This window comes from Salvelinus alpinus, chromosome 3 (genome assembly GCF_045679555.1).
Source record: "Salvelinus alpinus chromosome 3, SLU_Salpinus.1, whole genome shotgun sequence".
NCBI classification, from domain to species: domain Eukaryota; kingdom Metazoa; phylum Chordata; class Actinopteri; order Salmoniformes; family Salmonidae; genus Salvelinus; species Salvelinus alpinus.
The window spans coordinates 46,553,695-46,575,113 of record NC_092088.1 but is presented as its reverse complement, the minus strand read 5'-3'; the positions used below and the strand labels follow the sequence as shown (position 1 = coordinate 46,575,113).

General features: G+C 41.8%; 1 pseudogene; it reads right to left on the bottom strand.

Moving 5' to 3' along the window:
- Positions 1-21,419, bottom strand: part of LOC139569815 (tetratricopeptide repeat protein 27-like) — a 153,456-nt pseudogene that overhangs the window by 97,624 nt on the left and 34,413 nt on the right.

The following is a 21,419-nucleotide window of genomic DNA, read 5'->3' as shown; positions in this document are numbered from 1 at the left end:
ACTCTGGAACAGTGGGAACGCGTTCTCTGGAGTGATGAATCATGCTTCCCCATCTGGCAGTCCAACGGACAAATCTGGGTTTGGCGGACGCCAGGAGATGCTACCTGCCTGAATGCATAGTGCCAGCTGTAAATTTGTGGAGGAATAGTGGTCTGGGGCTGTTTTTCCATGGTTCGGGTTAGGTCCCTTAGTTCCAGTGAAGGGAAATCTTAACGTTACAGCATACAATGACATTCATAGCGATTCTGCACTTCCAACTTTATGGCAACAGTTTGGTGGGGAAGGCCCTTTCCTGTTTCAGCATGACAATGCCCCCATGCACAAATACAGAAAGGGTTTGTCGGGATCGGTGTGGAAGAACTTGACTGGCCTGCACAGAGCCCTGAACTCAACCCCATCGAACACTATTGGGATGAATTGGAACACCGACTGCAAGCCAGGCCTAAAAGCCCAACATCAGTGCCCGACCTCACTAATGCTCTTGTGGCTGAATGGAAGCAAGTCCCCGCAGCAATGTTCCAACATCTAGTGGATAGCCTTCTCAGAAGAGTGGAGGCAGTTATAGCAGGAAAGGGGGGACCAACTCCATAATAACGCCCATGAGTTTGGAATGAGATGCTTGACGAGCAGGTGTCCACATACACTACATAACCAAAAGTATCTCCACAGGGTTAGCATCCCTCAACTCAGATTCCAAATGATGTTTTTCATGACGTAAGGGTATTGGATGTGCATGTCACCATTTTCTACCATTGAGAAGGTCTTATTTCAGAGGAAGACACAAAAGGCAGACAGGGTCAATTGGCACTGGGGTCTCCCCCTGCTGCCGCTGTTGTGTGGTGCTGTGGAGTGGAGTCTGTAGTGTCTACCAGTTCTCTCTGTATCTCCATTCCAGCCAGCGAGCTCTGGCTAATGATGGGCTTGATTGAGCCCATTTACTTCCCCTCAGCCTGTAATGAGGGCATTACCCTGAGTAGCAGAGCCTGGGAGCTAGCTGGATACCCGCCACAGCCAAGAGGACGATGGAGGGAGGCCAGCGCTGTTTTTGGAGATGACTGAAGAAATACAGGACACATAAGACTTGCATACAGGAGATGTACAGTATATGGTAGGGGTATTCCAATCTGGAGCTCAAGGTCAGCAACACTTCTGATTTGATTGCAATCCTTTCACTGTTAAGACAGATGGACTTTCCAATCCATCAATAAAAGTGAATAGCCCTGCTGTACAGTACCAGTCAATAGTTTGGACACACCTACTCATTCAAGGGTTTTTCTTTATTTTTTTACTATTTTTCTACATTGTAGAATAACATTTCATTTGGGTCTTTTGAGCATCATGCTATACTGTAAAAAGGCCACCAAAGCACTGCCCCACTTTCTTTAATGATTTCTCTGAACTATTGTCCTTGAGAACAATGATAAAATCATTGTGTTGGGTGATTTTAATATTCATGTTGACAAAGAGACCGACTCCAAGGCCATTGATTTTATGAATCTTTTGCGCTCTATGGACTTTATCCAACATGTTACTGGGCCCATCCATAACCACGGCCATACGCTGGACCTGGTTATAACCAAGGGGCTTTCTATTGACATATCCTCTATTCTTGATGTTGCTTTATCTGATCACGGTGTATTTTTTACTACCTTGATGAGCTTAGCACAGGATAATACTGAACACATTATTAAGAAACGCCATCTTACCTCTGAAGATGTTACAGATTTTATTGAGTGTATGAACAATACTCCATCACCTATTCTGCCTTCCTCGTGATGATTTAATTGATCACTTTAATATCAAATTAAAAGGCAACCATTGATGCCATAGCTCCAGTAAAGTTGAAAAAAGCCACATCCAAACAGAAAGCCCCTTGGATAGGTGAGAAAACAAAAAAATTTAAGACAAATTGCAGAAAGGCAAGCGGAAGTGGAGAGAGTCAAAGTTGCAGATCCATTATGATATTCTGAGAGCAACTTGAAATATATAACAAGGCAATTAGAAATGCCAGACAGGCTCATTTTTCTAACTTGATCACTAATAATCGGAATAATTTGAGAGTGCTCTTCCCGACCATTGATGGATGTCCTGATAAATCCTACCCCCGCAAACCTATGAGAACTTTCCTCCACATCTAAATATGATGAGAGGTATATTTCAGAGATAAAACAATTTTGTCTGGGTATTAGTCAAGCAAGACCTGATGAGAAGTTTGATGATATGTGCTCTATTCCACCACGCAAAAGCACTATGGATTTATTTTCTCTGGTTGATACAGACATGCTCAGGAAAGTGATATCACACCTTCTCGATCCTATCCCCTCCACCTTCTACAAAACAGTTTTTATTTGCATATCTGAAGAAGTGCAAGCTATTGTTAAATCAATCTGGCCCACCACAGCACAGAGACAGCCTTTGTCAAAATGGTAAATTATCTTAGAGCCAACACAGGTGCCAAACAGCTCTCTAAACTACAGTTGAAGTCTGAAGTTTACATACACTTAGGTTGGAGTCATTGAAACTTGTTTTTCAACCACTCCACAAATTTCATCTTAACAAACTAGTTTTGGCAAGTAGTTTAGGACATCTACTTTGTGCATGATGCAAGTAATTTTTCCAACAATTGTTTACACACAGAATATTTCACTTATAACTCACTGTATCACAATTCCAATGGGTCAGAAGTTTACATTCACAAAGTTAACTGTGCCTTTAAACAGCTTGGAAAATTCCAGAAAATGTCATGGCTTTAGAAGCTTCTGATAGGCTAATAGACATAATTTGAGTCAATTGAAGGTGTACCTGGGGATGTATTTCAAGGCCTACCTTCAAACTCAGTGCCTCTTTGCTTGACATCATGGGAAAATCAAAAGGAATCAGCCAAGACCTCTGGATCATCAGTCTGGATCATCCTTGGGAGCAATTTCCAAATGCCTTAAGGTACCACGTTCATCTGCACAATCAATAGTACGCAAGTATAAACACCATGGGACCACGGAGCCGTCATACAGCTCAGGAAGGAGATGCGTTCTGTCTCCTAGAGATTAACGTACCTTTGTGCGAAAAGTGCAAATCAATCCCAGAACAACAGCAAAGGACCCTGTGAAGATGCTGGAGGAAACAGGTACAAAAGTATCTATTTCCATAAAACAAGTCCTATATCGACATAACCTGAAAGGTCGCTCAGCAAGGAAGAAGCCACTGCTCCAAAACCGCCATAAAAAAGCCAGACTACGGTTTGCAACTGCACATGGGGATTGAGATCGTACTTTTTGGAGAAATGTCCTCTGGTCTGATGAAACAAAATGACCATCGTTATGTTTGGAGGAAAAAGGGGGAGGCTTGCAAGCCGAATAACACCATCCCAACCGTGAAGCACGGGGTTGGCAGCATCATGTTGTGGGGGTGCTTTGCTGCAAGAGGGACTGGTGCACATCACAAAATAGATGGCATCATGAGGTAAGAAAATTATGTGGATATATTGAAGCAACATCTCAAGACATCAGTCAGGAAGTTAAAGCTTGGTTGCAAATGGGTCTTCCAAATGGACAATAACCCCAAGCATACTTCCAAAGTTGTGGCAAAATGGCTTAAGGACAACAAAGTAAAGGTATTGGAGTGGCCATCACAAAGCCCTGACCTCAATCCTATAGAGAATTTGTGGGCAGAACTGAAAAAGCGTGTGCGAGCAAGGAGGCCTACACACCTGATTCAGTTACACCAGCTCTGTCAGGAGGAATGGGCCAAAATTCACCCAACTTACTGTGTGAAGCTTGTGGAAGCCTACCCGAAACGTTTGACCCAAGTTAAACAATTTAAAGGCAATGCTACCATATACGAATTGAGTGTATGTAAACTTCTGACCCACTGGGAATGTGATGAAATAAATAAATGCTGAAATAAATCATTCTCTCTATTATTATTCTGACATATCAGATTCATTAAAATAAAGTGGTGATCCTAACTGACTTAAGACAGGGAATTTTTAAAAGGATTAAATGTCAGGAATTGTGAAAAACTGAGTTTAAATGTATTTGGCTAAGGTGTATGTAAACTTCCGACTTCAACTGTAAGTGCTGCATTCGACACTGTTGGCCATGATGTCTTACTGGACAGACTGGAGAGGTGGGTTGGCCTCTCTGATCAATTTCTAAATTGGTTTAGGACCTATTTAACCGGTCGAGAATGTGTCACCCTTGGTGAACATAACTCAGAGAAAATACATAACACGTGGTGTTCCACAAGGTTTGATTGTGGGTCAGGTACTGTTCAGTTTATTTATATATATATATATACACACAGTGCATTCGCAGAGTATTCAGATCACTTGACTTTGTCCAAATTTTGTTATGTTACAGCCTTATTCTAAAATTGCCCCCCCCCCTTCAATCTATACACAATACCCCATAATGACAAAGCAAAGACATAACATTCTACACATTTATTACAAATATATATTTTTATTTTTATTTATGTTATTAAAAAAAATATATATATATCACATTTGCATGAGTATTCAGACCCTTTACTCAGTACTTTGTTGAAGCACCTTTGGCAGTGATTACAGCCTCAAGTCTTATTTGGGTATGACGCTACAAGCTTGGCACACCTATATTTGAGGAGTTTCCCTCCATTCTTCTCTGCAGATCCTCTCAAGCTCTGTCAGGTTGCATGGGGAGCGTCGCTGCACAACTATTTTCAGGTCTCTCAAGAGATGTTAGATCGGGTTCAAGTCCAAGCTCTGGCTGGGCCACTCAAGGACATTCAGAGACTTGTCCCGAAGGCACTCCTATGATATCTTGGCTGTTTGCTTAGGGTTGTTGTCCTGTTGTAAGGTGATCCTTCGCCCCAGTCTGATGTCCTGAGCTCTATGGAGCATGTTTTCATCAAGGATCTCTCTGTACTTTGCTCCATTCATCTTTCCCTGGATCCTGACTAGTCTCCCAGTCCCTGCTGCTGAAAAACATCCCCACAGCATGATGCTTCCACCACCATGCTTCATAGTAGGGATGGCAATTGGTATTCGGCCAAAGAGTTCAAATCTTGGTTTCATCAGACCAGAGAATCTTGTTTATCATGGTCAGAGTCCTTTAGGTCCTTTTCGGCAAACTACAAAGCGGGCCGTCATGTGCTTTTTACTGAGGAGTGGCCAGACGGAAGTCAGTAAAAAGTGCTGCAGAGATGGTTGTCCTTCTGGAAGGTTCTCCCGTCTACACACACTCTCGAGCTCTATCAGATTGACCATCCAGTTCCTGGTCACCTCCCTGACCAAGGCCCTTCTCCCTTGATTGCGCAGTTTGGCCGGGCGGCCAGCTCTAGGAAGTCTTGATAGTTCAAAACCTCTTGAAGAATGATGGAGGCCACTGTGTTCTTTAACGCTGCAGACATTTTTTTTGGTACACTTCCCCAGATCCATGCCTCGACACAATCCTGTGTCTCGGAGCTCTACGGACAATTCCTTTGACCTCATGGCTTGGTTTTTGCTCTGACATGCACTGTCAACTGTGGGATCTTATATAAACAGGTGTGCGCCTTTCCAAATCATGTCCAATCAATTGAATTTACCACAGGTGGATTCCAATGAAGTTGTAGAAACATCAAGGATGATCAATGGACACAGGATGCACCAGAGCTCAATTTTGAGTCTCATAGCAAAGGATCTGAATAGTCATTAAAAAAAATATACGCTTTCGCGTCATTATGGGTTATTGTGTGTAGATTGAAGAGGAAAACATATTATTTCATACATTTTAGAATAAGGCTGTAAAGTAACAAAGTGTGGAAAGTCAAGGGGTCTGAATATTTTCCGAATGCACTGTATATCACCGAGTACGGCTAAGCTATTCTTCGTACTGCCAGTGAATTGAAGTTGAACAGCGCCAAGCATCAGTTTACTTAGGACTAAAATGTACAATAAAAAGTATTGCCTATAGCTTATTTAATGAAACCCTGGCTGGCTGTTGATGTCCTAGGTCAGGGCTCTCCAACCCTGTTCCTTGAGAGCTACCTTCTTGTAAGTTTTCACTCCAACCACATTTGTAACTAACCTGACTCCGCTTATCAACCAACTAGTTATTGATTCAGAAGCACTAGATTAGGTTTGGAGTGAAAACCTACAGAATGGCAGCTCTCCACGAACAGGGTTGGAGAGCCCTGTCCAAGGCAATCGATCTGAAAGCAGCGTCCCCGCAAAACTTTTTGTTAATGGCAAGTTCACTTACTCATCCATAAATAGTCAAGTGCAAATACGGTTCAGCAGCTCAAATCAGCAGGATGTGGGGCATTGTTATTAGGAAGGACGTCTACCATGAATGGATCGCTAAAATAATGATTATGACCACACTTCATAAATTTAAATATTATGGGGAGAGCTATACATTTGGCAGCCAAGCACGAGTTATCAGTGTGTAGCCTATTATTGTCCAGACATGACATTGAAATATCTTCACACCTACAATAAAAGCCTCCAAGCTTGTCATAAGAGTCAATTAAATTTGAAAAAATTAAGAATTAGTGTGAAGTTTGGAAAAACTAACCCTGTGTGAATCGTCCTCTGGAATAACGCACATGCTTGGGCAATAATTACAAAACCAACGCCTCTACTAATACCGTGCGAATAGGGCTATAACATAGCAAAGATTAGGCTTATCAGGGTCGAGTGAGCCGTGTCATCAGTCAAGGATGCTCATGCGAGTCATCTAGGACGCAAATGTAGTCTTCCTAGTTGGACTATGCAATAATGAGGTGGTGTGTGTATGTGCGCATCCGTTCCAGCGTGTTCACAGGAGTCAGTGACAGGTCCAAAAATCCTTGAGTCGTGCACTACTAGTTTTAAGGTCTCTGCACTGGCTGCCTGTGAGTTTTAGAATTACTTTTAAGATTCTTCTACTGGGTTTTAAATCAATCCACGATTGTCCACCCAATACATGTCAGACATGCTTTTAACTTCTTGTGGCAGTATTGAGTAGCTTGGATTAAAAAGGTGCCCAGAGTAAACTGCTTGCCACTCAGGCTCAGAGGCTAAGATATGCACATTATTAGTAGATTTGGATAGAAAACACTCTGAAGTTTCTAAAACTGTTTGAATGATGTCTGTGAGTATAACATAACTCATATGGCAGGCAAAAACCTGAGAAAGAATCCAACCAGGAAGTGGGAAATCTGAGGTTTGTAGGTATGCCTATCCAATATACAGTGGGATATTGGTCATTTTGCACTTCCTAAGGCTTCCACTAGATGTCAATAGTCTTTAAAACCTTGTTTGATGCTTCTACTGTGAAGAATGAGGGAAGGAGAGCTCTTTGAGTCAGGTGTCTGGCACGAGCTGAACATGCGGTCACGTGAGAGCGACCTGCTTTCCATCGCATTTCTGAAGAGAAAGGAATTCTCCAGTTGAAACATTATTGAAGATTTATGTTAACATCCTAAAGATTGATTCTATACATCGTTTGACATGTTTCTACGAACTGTAATGGAATTGTTTGACTTTTCATCTGAACTGCGCGTCATGAATGTGGATTACTGGACTGAACGCGCAAACAAAATGAAGGTATTTGGACATAAATGATGGACTATATTGAACAAAACAAACATTTATTGTGGAACTGGGATTCCTGGGAGTGCATTCTGATGAAGATCATCAAAGTTAATATTTATAATGCTATTTCTGACTTCTGTTGACTCCAAAAAATGGCGGATATCTTTATAGCTTATTTGGGCTCTGAGCGCTGTACTCAGATTATAGCATGGTGTGCTTTTTCCGTAAAGTTTTTTTTAAATCTGACACAGCGGTTGCATTAAGGAGAAGTTTATCTAAAGTTCTATGTTTAATACTTGTATCTTTTATCAATGTTTATTATGAGTACTTCTGTAAATTGATGTGGCTCTCTGCAAAATCACCGGATGTTTTAGAGGCAAAACATTATTGAACATAACGCGCCAATGTAAACTGCGATTTTTGGATATAAATATGAACTTTATCGAACAAAACATACATGTATTGTGTAACATGAAGTCCTATGAGTGTCATCTGATGAAGATCAAAGGTTAGTGATTCATTCTATCTCTATTTCTGATTTTTGTGACTCCTCTCTTTGGCTGGAAAAATGGCTGTGTTTTTCTGTGAATAGGTGCTGACCTAACATAATCGTTTGTGGTGCTTTCGCCGAAAAGTCTATTTGAAATCGGACACTGTGGTGTGATTAACAAGAAGTGTATCTTTAAAATGGTGTAAAATACTTGTATGTCTGAGGAATTTTAATTATGAGATTTATGTAGTTTTGAATTTGGCGCCCTGCACTTTCATTGGCTGTTGTCATTTCGATCCCGTTAACTTAACTTAAAACCTCTTACGGCTGAGATCCCGTTATGTGCCCAGTTGGTCCCTCAGGTCCTCTGGCACTGGCCTTTTAACTATCCCAAAGCCTAGGACCAAGAGGCATGGAGAGGCAGCGTTTAGTTACTACACCCAGCCTCTGGAATAGCCTGCCAGAGAACCTGAGAAGTGACGAAAATGTGGGCATACTTAAAAGAGATCTTAATTTTTTTTCTCCAGCTTTGCTATTCCTTAGGGAGCTTTTTAGTCATTCCGTTTTAGTTATTCTTTTGTTTATTCTCTTATGTTTGTTGTGTAGTAAATATTAAAGTTTTTATTATTTTTAGTTTTTTCCTGTGAAGCACATTGTGTTTCACTACATGTCTGAAATTTGCTGTAGAAATAAAAGCTTGATTTGGAAAAAAAATAAGTAATTGTATTTTTATTTATTTTACCTTTAACTAGGCAAGTCAGTTAAGAAAAAAATATTATTTACAATGACGGCCTACCCCGGATGACGCTGGGCCAATTGTGCGCCGCCCTATGGGACTCCCAATCACGGCCGGATGTGATACAGCTTGGATTCAAATAAGGGACAGTAGTGACGCCTCTTGCACCGAGATGCAGTGCCTAAGACCTCTGTGGCACTCGGGAGCCCAAACTGTACGAGTATCTTTTTAATTACAGATGCAAAGGCCTACCCTGTTACTCTTTCTGTTAGTTTTTGTCCAATAGCAGTTGTCTCTGTCTGTGTAAAAGGTTTGTTTTCATCCTCCCTAGGGCCAGTAGTTTTCCAAGTAGTGTTTTTTTTTACCATGACCTGATCAGAAATCCTAGCCCATACAAAACATTTTTTTGTTTTCACAGCTGATTTATTACTATATGTCAAACGCTACAACAAGGGTCCAGAGTTGGTTAGCTTAGCCTACAACCAGATCAGGAAAAACTCTGGGCCCCATGAAAACAATGAGAAAATTATGTTTACACTGCCCTGCTTTAAGGGGGGCAACTGTCTGGCGAGTGTCGTGTGCTACTTCCGGAGAGAGCGGTCAAGACAGAGCAAGTACGCAAGTTTACATTTGAGTAATGTGTAGCAGACTGTATTTTTACGAAAAATGTAGCAAGTGTGAAGCGGTTCTAAGATACTCAGCATGCTTAAGCAAAAACCCAGCAGATTATTCTCGCTGTAATAACCAAACAGAGTGGTTACAGCATCACTCCCTGTAATTTGGGCTTTGTGTGATGATGTCTTAAATCAGCGGCTTACATCTTTTCAGAGTGCAGGTTAATAGAGTAGACAGTAGAATATTTACTTTATTAATCCCAATTTGGGAAATAGTTTTAATCAAAGCATGCATCAATTATTATTATTTTTTGTGGCGCCGTAGGAGATGGCTGCCGTTTTACAGTCCCCTAACCAATTGTGCGTGTTTTTTCATGTTATTTGTAACTTATTTTGTACATAATGTTTCTGCCACCGTCTCTTATGACTGAAAAGAGCTTCTAGATATCAGGAAAGCGATTCAAATAAAATGTTATTGGTCACATACACATGGTTAGCAGATGTTAATGCAAGTGTAGCGAAATGCTTGTGCTTCTAGTCCTGACCGTGCAGTAATATCTGACAAGTACCCTAACAATTTCACAACATCTACCATATACACACAAGTGTAAAGCAATGAATAAGAATATGTACATATAAATACATGGATGAGCGATGGCCGTGCGGCATTGGCAAGATGCAGTAGATGGTATAGAGTACAGCATATACATATGAGATGAGTAATGTAGGGTATGTAAAAATTATATAAAGTGGCATTGTTTAAAGTGATTAGTGATACATATATTACATCCAATTTGTAATTATTAAAGTGGCTAGAGATTTGAGTCAGTATGTTGGCAGCAGCCACTCAATGTTAGTGATGGCTGTTTAACAGTCTGATGGCCTTGAGATAGAAGCTGTTTTTCAGTCTCTCGGTCCCAGCTTTGATGCACCTGTACTGACCTCACCTTCTGGATGATAGCGGGGTGAACAGGCGGTTGTTGTCCGTGATGATCTTTTTGGCCTTCCTGTGACATCGGGTGGTGTAGGGGTCCTGGAGGGCAGGTAGTTTGCCCCCGGTGATGCGTTGTGCATACCTCACTACCCTCTGGAGAGCCTTACGGTTGTGGGCGGAGCAGTTGCTGTACCAGGCGGTGATACAGCCCGACAGGATGCTCTCAATTGTGCATCTGTAAAGGTTTGTGAGTGTTTTCGGTGATTACTCACCCTGTACTGAAAGAAGATTGTTTCTTTAACGAGTCAGACGCAAAGGATTTACTTCAGACGCCTGACAAGGCCCTCATCCTCATCATTCATAGGAGAAAGAGACAGAGATATTGGGGACGTAGGTCTGGGTGCCTTGTACGGATCTGACGGCGAGTGGGCAATCTGCCTTTACCAACGGTCCAATTAGCCAACGTACAATGATTGGATAATAAAATAGACTACGAGGATGTATATCCTACCAACAGGACATTAAAAACTGTAATATCTTATGTTTCACCGAGTCGTGGCTGAACGATGACATGAATAACATACAGCTGGAGGGTTTTATGCTTTTTTGCCAGGATAGAACAGCTGCCTCCGGTAAGACAAGGGGTGGCGGTCTCGAGGTTTTGCTCACCTGAGATAGAGCATTTCATGAGAAGCTGTAGACCACACTATTTACCAAGAGAGTTTTCATCAATATTCTTCATAGCTGTCTATTTATCACCACAAACCAATGCTGGCACGAGGACCGCACTCAATGAGCTTTATACGGCCATTAGCAAACAGAAAAATGCTCATCCAGAGGCGGCGCTCCTAGTGGCCGGGGACTTCAATGCAGGGAAACTTAATATCCTTTATCATCATTTCTACCAGCATGTTAAATGTGCAACCAGAGCTGAAAAAAACTACAGACCACCTTTAATCCACACACAAAGATGTGTACAGAGCTCTCCCTCGCCCTCCATTTGGCAAATCTGACCATAATTCTATCCTCCTGATTCCTGCTTACAATCAAAAACTAAAGCAGGAAGCACCAGTGACTCGGTCAATAAAAAAAGTGGTCAGATGAATCAGATGCTAAGATAGAGGACTGTTTTGCTAGCACAGGCTGGAATATGTTCCGGGATTCTTCCGATGGTATAGGAGTACACCACATCAGTCACTGACTTCATCAATAAGTGCGTCGATGACGTCCCCCCCAGTGACTGTATGTACATACCCCAAGCAGAAGCTATGGATTACAGGCAACATCCGCACTGAGATAAAGGGTAGAGCTGCCGCTTTCAAGGAGCGGAACTCTAACCCAGACGCTTATAAGAAATCCCACTATGCCCTCCGACGAACCATCAAACAGGTAAAACATCAATACAGGACTAAGATCTAATCGTACTACACCGGCTCCGACACTCGTCAGATGTGGCAGGGCTTGTAAACTATTACAGACTACAAAGGGAAGCAAAGCCGCGAGGTGCCCAGTGACACGAGCCTACCAGAAAAGCTAAATTACTTCTATGCTCGCTTCAAGGCAAGTAAAACTGAAACATGCATGAGAGCATCAGCTGTTCTAAAAGACTGTGTGATCATGCTTTCCACAGCCGATGTAAGACCTTTAAATGGGTCAACATTCACTTGGCCACAGGGCCAGACGGATTACCAGGATGTGTATTCCGAGTATGCGCTGACCAACTGGCAAGCGTCTTCGCTGACATTTTAAACCTGTCCCTGACGGAGTCTGTAATAACAACATGTTTCAAGCAGACCACCATAGTTCCTGTGCCTAAGAACACTAAGGTAACCAGCCTAAATGACTACCAACCCGTAGCACTCACGTCTGTAGCCATGAAGTGCTTTGAAAAGGCTGGTAATGGCTCACATCAACGCCATTATCCCAGAAACCCTAGACCCACTCCAATTTGCATACCGCCCAAACAGATCCAATCTCTATTGCACTCCACACTGCCCTTTCCCACCTGGACAAAAGGAACACCTATGTGAGAATGCTATTCATTGACTACAGCTCAGCGTTCAACACCATAGTGTCCTCAAAGCTCATCATTAAGCTAAGGACCCTGGGACTAAACACCTCCCTCTGCAACTGGATCCTGGACTTCCTGATGGGCCGCCCCCAGGTGGTAAGGGTAGGTAACAACACATCCGCCACGCTGATCCTCAACACGGGGGCCCTTCAGGGGTGCGTGCTCAGTCCCCTCCTGTACTCCCTGTTCACTCATGACTGCATGTCCAGGCACAACTCCAACACCATCATTAAGTTTGCTGATGACACAACAGTGGTAGGCCTGATCACAGACAACGATGAGACAGCCTATAGGGAGGAGGTCAGAGACCTGTCCGTGTGGTGCCAGGACAACAACCTCTCCCTCAACTTGATCAAGACAAATGAGATGATTGTGGACTACAGGAAAAGGAGGACTGAGCACGCCCCCATTCTCATCAACGGGGCTGTAGTGGAGCAGGTTGAGAGCGTCAAGTTCCTTGGTGTCCACATCACCAACAAACTATCATGGTCCAAACACACCAAGACAGTCGTAAAGAGGGTAAGACAACGCCTATTCCCCTCAATTTCCAGCACACAATGGCATAGGTCACTACACTCGCCACGACACTGCTATAGAGCATATGAAGCATTTTGTCACATCTATTAGATCTTAGATAATTGAATGTAGGGACAGACCAGGGGGCTAACACTGTGAAGTCTACATACCAACCAACAGCGAGAAGTCAATTACTGGTACAGATGCGGTCAAGTATATTGGCCCCCATGCACGATTCGATCCCTTCTAAAATAAGTTGAAATTGAAAAACACTGTGCGATTTACAACAGCACAGAACCAAAAAATAATAATGAAATTAAGATTTTTCATTTCATAGTCAGAAAATGCCTGGGCAAAATTATTCAAAATTCTAATGTATTTGATTGGAGGCAAGTGATTTTAGGCAAGTGTCATTTACCCTATTTGTTGTAAGTTGCAGGTGCCTACAAGGTAATAAAAAAATGGTTTAACCAGTTTTGATATGAGAAAAGAGAATTAAATATATTTGCACACAAGAAAAATACAAAACCATGTAATGAGTTAAAAAGGCAAGCGAAAAGTGCATGTGCTGGAGAGGAAGAAAAAACTACCCTGAGGGGCTTTCAAGGCACCTCCACTTTCAAATATTTATACAAAATAAATCAACTATATCCTGATTAATAAAACAGAAATACATAGTTGAGGATTTAAAGAAAATGAAAAACAATGCATCAGGGGTTAATCAATAGCGGCAGAAGATTATTGCAATCAGTCATTGTATGGAATGTCCAGGAGATTATTTTTCATTTTGTATTTGAAGGAGGGCAGTTTTTAAGGTGTTCCTGGGAGATGTTACCCAAAATAACTGAGTATTGAATTTGAAAAGATATTGAAAAGAAACGGAGAATGTTCATTTTGAATTGGAATACAAAATGACATAAATTGAAGTTGATTGATTTCTTAAATGTTGAGAATATGAAGATAAGAGTGGAGAGAAACTGGCACGACTGTCGGAATGAGTTGCCATCCTCAAATAGTCTCCAGACCAGAGGTGTCAAACAAATTTGTCTTCAACAAGGTCTGGAGGGCCACACTGAAAATGTGTTATATTTCCTCGCCGTCAAAATACAAAAGTCCTCCATCCATCATTTTTGGAATGTTCTATCCTCCGACTGTCTAGCTTTCATTTTGGTGTTTATTAGAGAGCTGGACCCAGTCAAGAAACTGCATGAATGAAGGTCCATTATAATTTCTACAGTTTCCATTTGTTTTTTAGTCATTTTAAAGTACAATACATTCAGAAAGTATTCAGACCCTTCACTTTTTCCACATTGTTACATCACAGCCTTATTCTAAAATGGATTAAATTATTTCCCCCCCTCAATCTACACAATATACCCCATAACGACCAAGCAAAAACAGGTTGACACACTTCAATTCAATTCAATTTAATTTTCAAAATAAGGGTGGATCCAAAGACGAAGCCTAGGCTGTATAGCAATAGAAATGCCTACTTGGATCACATATGTGTAACGAGATGATGAAGCTACACATTTCATCTAATTTAGAACCGAGAACTTGCGAGGAAATCTGTGGTGAGAGGAGTCTCCGCAGATCATGCAGGCCAGGGATGAGGTGCCTTGCAGTGGCAAGCGGAGTGGATATGAAGGAGCACGTAGGGGTGCGTGCGTGTGTGTAGTGTCAGGGTTTCCGTTAGGAAAATGTGGCGCCAGACACTGACCGGGAAGATTTTTAATTTACCGGCCATTTGATAAATATACCGGACCCATATGCATTCGGTGCGTAAACCCATTAGGGCGTCCACCGACGGGGCTCAGAATGACAGAAATCACATTTAGATAATGGAGTCACTTTTTGTCCTGATCTTCCAAGGCCATTTCAGCGCCACAACATGATATCAGTTATGGTCGAGGGGTAGAGGTCCCCCTCTGCTGGAGACACTTAGTATCACACTGGATTTGCCCCCCATGAGTGAGGTGAAGGTGAAAGGGGTAGAGAATGCTTACCTGGGGCAGGCAGGCCAGTGGGGTGGGGGAGAGGGTCAGCTCAACGTCTAGCTCGGGAGGTGGGGTACCCTCCTTACTCTTGACATCCAGGATCAGCTGGGCAAGGAAGCCCGTTGGAAGTGCTCCTTGGCTGGGTTGTTCTCATAGTAGGTCAGAGAGGTGAAGCCACATTCAAGTTGGAACTGGATGGACAGGTTCTGGAGGGTTCCATCAGAGAACAAAGGCTCACACTTCATTACTGCAGAGAAGATGAGGGGGGTTAAAATTATAATATGTCCTTTTTCTATTTCAGTTAAATGTATTACTATTTGCATTGATATCATAAATCAGTTCAGCGGTGAAAAAAAAAAGATTAAATATTATTTTTCACTTATTCCAAGTTCTCAAAACATACCATTCCACTTAGCACTAAAAGATGGCACATCTACACCTAAAACAAAAGTATTCAGCATTATTTTGATCACAGTTAATTAGAGCTCAGTGCACCTGCAGACCAATCCCATGAGGCCATTGGTCAGCAACATCGTAAGGGAGAGATACCTTGCGGCGACACATTAAAGAGAGGTGTTTTGGCTTTGTCCTTGGCTCCACCTCTCCCCGTCTGACATGATTACCAGTTTGGTGTCGTTGAAGGCTGTGCGCGGTGTGGAGATTATTCCTCGCTTCTAATGTGTATAATTCATGGTGCAGTGTACTCTCGCGGTCCCCCATTCAAAATTTATAGAGGCAGCCCAGGCCAGCGCCAAGGAGATTTACTTTGCGCCTTGTCACCTTCATACAAGGAAATTCGCTTCCTGGGCTGTTGTGAAATGTGCAAGGGGAGGGGACACTTTACTTATTTATTTTACACAAATGACTTGGAGTCAAATATTGATATAATAATGTCCAAAAATAATATTTTGCGATACATAACTATATTGCTCACCCCATTACTACTAGCTAACCATTTCACTTAGCTTCAAAAAGTTATCCTATTTCATGCCTACTGATCACAACCCTGGCAGCAAATGAGTACACCGTGACGTACAAGCAGCCATATTACATTAGCATGGGCCCACACAGAACAAATGAGCATTTATCTTGACGGGTTGCCAGCTAATCCTTTTATTTAGTCTTATCTAGGCATTGTTAGAATGAACATTGACTGATTTATGAATTCTCAGGAAATATTATGGTAGAGTGAAGAAGAGAAAATGAAAACAGGTCCCAATAACAGTCAATGCTTGAAATGCATGTTTTATTTTATCCCATTCTCTCGGTGTCAACTCAAAACCAACAGCAATGCTAGAGAAAGAGAAAGGGTGAAATTGGATAGTAAAAATCCCCTTTTCCATCTGCATGCCTTTCACAACCTGGAGCTCACACAGAGTAGTAAAAAGGATTGTGTGGTCTTTTACTGGCTGCTCCTCTGGAATACGGATTGGCTGTTTCATAGCCCGCAGAATCTGGTCACCCTTCACACACTGTTAAGCACCCCTCACATACCCCCACAACAAAAATCAGCAAACCAACATTTCAAGCCCAGCAGAAGTCAACTATAATTAAGCAGAACAATCTTAAACTGTGATCTGCTACTAATGACCTGGTGGCAGGACTGTAGGACAAACGAACGCTGTGCAAACAAGTGGACTATAATGAGCTCAAACCACCCTGAAAGGGTTTCAAGAGGGATCAGAGTTAAGAAAGTGCCCTTTAGTCTCATTTTCACAATTTCTTCAACTTATATGAGGAAAAGGGGAAAACTCAATTGTGCACACTGGCTAAACCAAAATCAAAAACTTCATTACGGAAGGGATAAACGTAGACGTTCTCAGAAACAAGGCGAAGCAGAGTCCCTTTGCGGAGTTCATTCTTCCAAGGCAATGTACAGAACGGAGGCGTTTATTCAGCTCATACCACAGTTGCCAAAGAAAATAATCCTAAAATAACACTTACTGGTAGAAATACAATTTTGTTCATATAGAGTGCATTCGGAAAGTATTCAGACCCCTTCGATTTTTTCCCACATTTTTACGTTACAGCCTTATTCTAAAATGAATACAATTGTTTCCTAATCAATCTACACACAATATAACAAAATGACAAAGCAAAAAAATTGAAATACCTTAACCATAAGATTTCAGACCCGTTGCTATGAGACTGGAGGATGAGACTGGAGGATGAGACCCATCCTGTCTCAGCCTCCAGTATTTATACTGCAATAATTTGTGTCAGGGGGCTAAGGTATACAGCTGAAGTCAGAAGTTTACATAAACTTAGGTTGGAGTCATTAAAACTCATTTTCCAACCACTCCACAAATTTCTTGTTGACAAACTATAGTTTTGGCAAGTCGGTTGGGACATCTACTCTGTGCATGACACAAGTAATTTTTCCAACAATTGTTCACAGACAGATTATTTCACTTATAACTCAAAAGAAATCAGCCAAGACCTCAGAAAAAAAAATTGTAGACCCCCATGAGTCTTGTTTATCCTTGGGCGCAATTTCCAAACGCCTGAAGGTACCACGTTCATCTGTACAAACAATAGTACACAGTCGTCATACAGCTCAGGAAGGAGAAGCATTCTGTCTCCTAGAGATTAACGTACTTTGGTGCGAAAAGTGCAAATCAATCCCAGAACAAGAGCAAAGGACCTTGTGAAGATGCTGGAGGAAACAGGTACAAAAGTATCTATTATCCACAGTAAAACGAGTCCTATATATCGACATAACCTGAAAGGCCGCTCAGCAAGGAAGAAGCCACTGCTCCAAAACCGCCATGAAAAAGCCAGACTACGGTTTGCAACTGCACATGGGGACAAAGATTGAACTTTTTGGAATAATGTCCTCTGGTCTGATGAAACAAAAATAGAACTGTTTGGCCATAATGACCATCGTTATGTTTGGAGGAAAAAGGGGGAGGCTTGCAAGCCGAAGAACACCATCCCAACCGTGAAGCACGGGGTTGGCAGCATCATGTTGTGGGGGGTGCTTTGCTGCAGGAAGGACTGGTGCACTTCACAATAGATGGCATCATGAGGAAGAGAAATTATGTGGATATATTGAAGCAACATCTCAAGACATCAGTCAGGATATGGCTTAAGGACAACAAAGTCAAGGTATTGGGAGTGGCCATCACAAAGCCCTGACCTCAATCCCATTAAGAATTTGTGGGCAGAACTGAAAAAGCATGTGCGAGCAAAGAGGCCTACAAACCTGACTCAGTTACACCAGCTATGTCAGGAGGAATGGGCCAAAATTCACCCAACTTATTGTGGGAAGCTTGTGGAAGGCAACGTTTGAAACAAGTTAAACAATTTAAAGGCAATGCTCCCAAACACAAATTGAGTATGTAAAATACTGACCCACTGGGAATGTGATGAAAGAAATAAAAGCTGAAATAAATCATTCTCTCTACTAATATTCTGACATTTCTCATTCTTAAAATAAAGTGGTGATCCTAACTGACCTAAGACAGGGAATTATTACTAAGATTCAATGTCAGGAATTGTGAAAAACTGAGTTTAAATGTATTTGGCTAAGGTGTATGTAAACTTCCGACTTCAACTGTATCTGGAGTATTTCTCCTGTCTTATCTGGTGTCCTGTGTGAATTTAAATATGCGCCCTCTAATTCTCTCCCTCTCCTCCCAGAGGACCTGAGCCCTGGGACCATGCCTCAGGGCTACCTGACCTGATGACTCCTTGCTGTCCCCAGTCCACCTGGTCGTGCTGCTGCTCCAGTTTCAACTGTTCTGCCTGCAGTTCACCGGACGTGCTACCTTGTCCCGGACATGCTGTTTTCGACTCTCTACCACACCTGCTGTCTCTGACTCTGAATGATTGGCTATGAAAAGCCAACTGACATTTACTCAGGTGCTGACCTGCAACCTCTACAACAACTGTGATTATTATTTGACCTTGCTGGTCATCTATGAACATTTGAACAGCTTGGCCATGTACGGTTATAATCCCAACCCGGCACAGCCAGCAGAGGACTGGACACCCCTCAGAGCCTGGTTCCTCTCTAGGTTTCTTCCTAGGTTCCCACCTTTCTAGGGAGTTTTTCCTATACACCGTGCTTCTACATCTGCATTGCTTGGTGTTTGGGGTTATAGGCTGGGTTTCTGTATAGCACTTTGTGACATCGGCTGATGTAAAAAGGGCTTTATAAATACATTTGATGGAGACTCAAAATTGAGCTCAGGTACATACTGTTTCATTGTTCATCCTTGAGATGTTTCTACAACTTGATTGGAGTCCGTCTGTGGTAAATTCAATTGATTGGACATGATTTGGAAAGGCACACACCTTTCTACATAAGGTCCCACAGTTGACAGTGCATGTCAGAGCAAAAACCAAGCCATGGGGTCGAAGGAATTGTCCCTAGAGCTCTGAGACACAGATCTGGGGAAGGGCACCAAAAAATGTCTGCAGCATTGACGGTCCCCAAGAACACTGTTGCCTCCATTCTTAAATGGAAGAAGTTAGGAACCACCAAGACTCGTCCTAGAGCTGGCTGCCCGGCCAAATTGAGCAATCAGGGGAAAAGGGCCTTGGTCAGGGAGGTAACCAAGAACGCGATGGTCAATATGACAGAGCTCCAAAGTTCCTCTGTGGTGATGGGAGACGGAAGCCAGTGCTCAGTAAAAGGCACAACAGCCTGCTTGGATTTTGCCAAAAGGCACCTAAAGGTCTGTCAGACCATGAGAAACGAGAATGTCTGGTCTGATGAAACCAAGATTGAACTCTTTGGCCTGAATGCCAAGCGTCACACCTGGAGGAAACTTGGCATCATCCCTACGGTGAAGGATGGTGGCAGCATTAAAGGGTCTGAATACTTATGTACATGTGATATTACATTTTTAATAGATTTGCACATTTTTTTATTTTTTTTAAACAGTATTTGCTTTGTCATTATGGGGTATTGTGTGTAGATTGATGAGGGGGAAAAACGAATTAATACATTTTAGAATAAGGCTGTAAGTGTAAGGTAACACAAAAGTAAAAAAAAGTCAAGGGGTCTGAACACTTTCCGAATGCACTGCATATACAGTACCAGTCATAAGTTTGGACACATTCAAGGGTTTTTCTTTATTTTTACTATTTTCTACATTGTAGAATTATAGTGAAGACATCAAAACTATGAATTTACATATGGAATCATTTAGTAACCAAAAAAAGTGTTACAGAAATCAAAATATATTTTATATTTGAGATTCTTCAAAATAGCCACCCTTTGCTTTGAAAGCTTTGCACTCTTCACATTCTCTCAGCTTCATGAGGTAGTCACCTGGAATGCATTTCAATTAACAGGTGTGCCTTGTTAAAAGTTAATTTGTGGATATTCTTACCTTAATGCGTTTGAGCCAATCAGTTATGTGACAAGGTAGGGGTGGTATACGGAAGATAGCCCTATTTGGTAAAATATTAAGTCCATATTATGGCAAGAACAGCTCAAATAAGCAAAGAGAAACGACAGTCCATTACTTTATTAAGACATAATCAGTCAATCCGGAAATCTTCATGAACTTTGAACGTTTCTTCAAGTGCCGTCACAAAAACCATCAAGCTCTTTGATGAAACTGGCTCTGACGAGGACCACCACAGGAATGGAAGACCAGAGTTACCTCTGCTGCAGAGGATAAGTTCATTAGTTACCAGCCTCAGAAATGGCAGCCCAAATAAATGCTTCACAGAGTTCAAGTAACAGACACATCAGCATCAACTGTTCAGGGGAGACTGTGTGAATCAGGCCTTCATTGTCGAATTACTTTAAAGAAACCACTACCAATTGAGATGGTTTGGGGTGAGTCGGACTGCAGAGCGAAGGAAAAGCAGCCAACAAGTGCTCAGCATATGTGGGAACTCCTCCAAGACTGTTGGAAAAGCATTCCAGGTGAAGCTGGTTAAGAGAATGCCAAGAGTGTGCAAAGCTGTCAAGGCAAAGGGTGGCTATTTGAAGAATCTCAAATATATTTAGATTTGTTTAACACTTTTTTGGTTACTAAATTATTCCATGTGTTATTTCATAGTTTTGATGTCGTCACTATTATTCTACAATGTAGAAAATAGTAAAAATAAAGAAAAACCCTTGAATGAGTAGGTGTTCTAAAAAACTTTTGACCGGTAGTGAGTGAGTATGTATATATATATATTTTTTGCAACAAAATAAAACGATCCAGTTGTTTGTTCTATATGTTCCCTTGCTTGTTAGCCAAATAGCTACAGCTAACAGTCACAACCCTCTGCAGCCAGAATAACAGCAAAGGCGCTGCGGTTTTCTACTGACATTAAATTTGGATAAATCCATAATGAGCGGATACCTGATTTTGCCTGGCATAGCTAGAAAAGTTTACCTTCGTCAGGACACGCGACACTACTCATTACAAGGAGATCGCATTGTATATCAAACACCAGGCTAGAGGCCAGCTAAATAATTTATTGCTAAGGAGCCTGCAAAAATGACAAACGAATTTAAAAATATCTGTTGCTAAAAACAACTGGTCAAACTAGAAAACATGTGGGAGGATTTG